Raw genomic sequence first — 3,849 nt, forward strand, 5'->3', positions numbered from 1 at the left:
TTATTAAGTAATCGAACTCCAGCCACATTTTCATTTTCAGCAAGATGTCCAGCGACCGGAGTTGTTGCCCTGGTCCCAGTTGGGGAATGGACTGCTGATCCCAGAAAAAACGGGCCTGGCTTTACTGCCGCTTTATGGGGTAGTCTCTGAGAACTCTGAAACTCAGTTGTTAGTAGCTTTAAACAGGGGACAGTGTATAGTGAGAAGGTGGGTCAGTTAAGCCTGCAGGCATGGTTCGAATACAATTGAGGAAGGAGGGTGGGGAGCTCTGTTCATTCCTGTTCCAGTGCTGGAGGGAGACGCTGAATGTCCATTTAACCAGCTACCTCTGACACTGCCGCCTGCCAGAGGGATGCCTGGACACCAGCTATGAGAGCTTGCAACATGTGGCCCCAATTCTTTAGTTCTCTCCCCACCCCATGTATGCCTTTTGTCATGTTATGACACTGTATCTTCCCCCTTGGGTGGTGGGGGGAATTATCTATCCCACAGGCTCTGTGTTAGTCTGGGTACGTTCAAGAAACAAATCCACAGAAACGCATATGGATAAGAGAGAGTTTTATATAAAGAGTTTAAGTGCACATCAAGAAAGCACCCCAATCCAGTGCTGCCCAAGCCCACAAGTCCACCATTAACCCGTATGTCCAACACCAATCCACAAAGTCCTCCTCCATCTCACAAAACACACGCAATGATGCCAACTGCAGGAGGAAAGTCGATCAGTGAATGGGTAAGCATCTCAGCGCTGGCAGGGGTCTCCACACGGCTGCTCCAGCACCCAGGGCTGCATCGGGGTAGATCCATGTGGCTTCTCCTCAGGGATGTCTGGCAGGAAGTGAGCCTTGCCAGCTGAAGCAGAGACCTGGCTAAGGCAGCTGCACCCTGGTCTGCCCATCAGAAAGTCAGAGACCCAAGAACTCAAAAGGTGAGGCTCACCAAGCCATTGATCTCTCTGACCTTCAATTAACCCCACATGTGTTTATCAGCCAGGTTGGTACAATAAACTTTAACTATCTCAGGCTCTCAAACTTATTTGGACTATGGCCTCCTTTTCAAAAATAAATAAATAAGTCCGTGCCTACCTGGCAATTAAAAAAAAATGTACTATAGCTCATACTTCAGGAAAAGGTCGGTATCTGCTTATGTAGCCTCCGCCCCCCCACCTCCACCCCACTAATCAAGCCCCACCATCCCATGACTCCCAAGTGGGTGCTATCACCCACTTTGGGAAACACGAATCTCTCCTTTCCTTTACTCTGGGGTTCACATGTGGCTGGCTTTGAGATAATGACCGATGTGACACAACTGAGGCTTGAAAACATACCCTCTTGCACACCTGCCTTCCCTGGGAGAACATGCCCGTCCTGGTCTGCTGACGGATGAGAGACAAGAGGAGCAAGCCATGCTGCCCCGGTCCTTGCAACCAAAGCCAACCTCATCTGTTAACACAGGGGCCAGCCCACATCCAGGCCCGTGAGTCCAGCTGACGGCAGAAGAACCACACAGCTGAGCTCAGCCCAAATGAACGGCCTGCAACTGAAATGGTTGTAGCTTAAAGTTCCCAAGTTTTGGGGTGACTTGTTTGGTAGAATTTCAGTAGAAATGTTAAGTGCAATTGCATTAACCTAGGTTTCTAGTAACCCCGTGAGACACAGTAGAACTACCCCCACAGGCTCTTCCTGGCTGTAATCTTTTGTTTTGTTCCCTGTTGTGTTTGAGGGAAGGTTTATACAGCAAATTTGATTTCCAGTCAACAATTGATACCCATTTTGTTTCGTAACATTGGCTGCAGTTTGCTCGATAGAACAACCCTCTTCCTACTTCTTCACTGAGGTTCCTGTGTCTGATCTCTTTATCCTTGTCCCTTCTTGTCTTCTGAGCTTTGTTTTAGAATAAATGTTGTCCCTTTGGTAACATTTTGTTCATTCTTGTAAGGAGTATTTCCTTGAAGGAGTATTGTCCAGGTGATAGGCCTGTCGTTTGGCTGAAAGGTAGGCTCTGAGGTGGATTCAGTTCTACCTTTGAAGGGTGTCTAAGGGCCACATTTAGGGATTCCATCAATTATTGTCAGGCCAATAAGTCTGCCTGATCTTTATTATGCTTTTGAAGTTCCTGCAACATGTTCCTGTCACCTGCTGTGATTCTCAGCAGAGTGATCAGTAGTGGTGGCCATGCACCTTCTCGTTTTGGTTTCTGAGTAGTAAAGGTGATGATGGGGTCATCCCTTAGTGCTTTAGGCTAATTTTTTCCTTGCGTCTCAGATACTTTTCATTCCTCTTTCCTCTGGAGGGAGGGGAATCAACAGATGCATCTTTGCACCCATAGATGGCCACTAACTACCTTTTAAGGTCCTGCTGCTACTCTCCTGTGGTAGTTACATAATCTCGTGTCAACTTGGGAGTATTAAGAATAAAGGAGTGGATGATACCTCCTTGTGGGCGTGTCCTTCTCATGAGGATTCTGGGAACTTCCTCTCTCTCTGCTTCAGCTTCCTGTTGAAGAGCTACAGTTAGAGAGCTGGAGGAGCCAGGTGGAGACCCACACCAGCACTGAGATGCTTCCACAGCCATTGGATCCACACGACTTTCCACCCACTGGCCTATGAATTTCCTGCATTCTGCATCATTACATGTGGCTGTGTGAGTCTGAAATGAGAGTTATGGACTAGTACTGGACTTATGGGCTAATATTGGACTTATGGACTTGATCTGCACTGGGCTGTGCTGTTTTCATAATATATCATTACTCCTTGATATAAATCTCTTTCTAACACATATATGAGTGTCTCTGGTTGTGTTTCTCTAGTTAACCCAGACTAACACCTCACCAAAAGAGGATTTTGAGCATTGTCTTTGTGAACTATTCTATGTTAGTTGACCAGCTGTGACCAATTCTCTCCCATGACTGTGTTTCTTAACTCCCAAGCCCAATGATTCACTCCCTCAAGACTTTTGATGGCTGTAATCTTTACAGAAGCCAATCACTAAGTCTTTCTTCCAAAGAGCTATCAGGTGGGTTTGAACCTCTTGGATAACAGCAGAGCACTTAACAGTTTGCACCACCACTAGGGATCCTATTGTAGCCACAGATATGTCAGCTTTAATACAGAGATTTCCCAATCCCACATATACAGACAAACCAGGTGTGTAGAAAAGGATGCCAAGCTACTGATTTAATTATTAGAAGAAACTAATTTTTTAAATAATTGCTTCTCTTTTTTTTGTCATCCTTGCTCAGGGGCCATGCTAATCTTCTCTGTATCGTTCCAATTTTAGCACATGTGTTGCCGAAGCAAACACAACAATTGCTTCTTAGGATGTAGAGTGGCTACGGTAAATGCTAAACAGTTGTTAACAGGCTCAGGAACTTACTTTGAGGAAAACATAAAATTCTGTAGTAATTGTCTTAATGCTATGGCCATCAGAGCTACTCAATAATATTAAAACACCATTGATTTTCTATTATTCTGGCAATATTTGTCTTGCAGTACATCAAAGCTCAGGGGCATCTTTTCTTTCTTTCTTTAGAAACAATATTGGACTGTGCTTTAGGTGAAGGTCTGCAGAGAAACAGGTTTCCATTCTACACAATGTGCTCCGTGACACTGGCTGCCTTCTTCACAAAGCTTAGACACTCTCGATTCCATTCGGATTGTTCCAGTGCCCTTCATCTTGTTTCTTTGGCTCCTCAACTTTATTTCCATGGTTGATTTTTTTTTGGTTGCATAGAGGTGAATTTTTTTTAAGGAGCACTGTACATATAAGCACTATTACTTTGACAGCCAATCAGGTATTTAGCTGTAAGGTGACCTAAGAGGTTAGTTTGGGTTCAAGATTTGAAGACCACCCA

The 3,849-nt window shown here is 45.0% G+C and overlaps 1 pseudogene; it reads right to left on the reverse strand.

The window, feature by feature from the left end:
* Window positions 1-3,199: 3,199 nt before the first annotated feature.
* On the reverse strand, window positions 3,200-3,299 carry LOC115871214 (annotated as a pseudogene).
* Window positions 3,300-3,849: the final 550 nt, after the last annotated feature.

Source organism: Echinops telfairi, unplaced genomic scaffold (genome assembly GCF_000313985.2).
Source record: "Echinops telfairi isolate 266 unplaced genomic scaffold, ASM31398v2 ScPeMD7_3533;HRSCAF=4204_1, whole genome shotgun sequence".
NCBI lineage: Eukaryota > Metazoa > Chordata > Mammalia > Afrosoricida > Tenrecidae > Echinops > Echinops telfairi.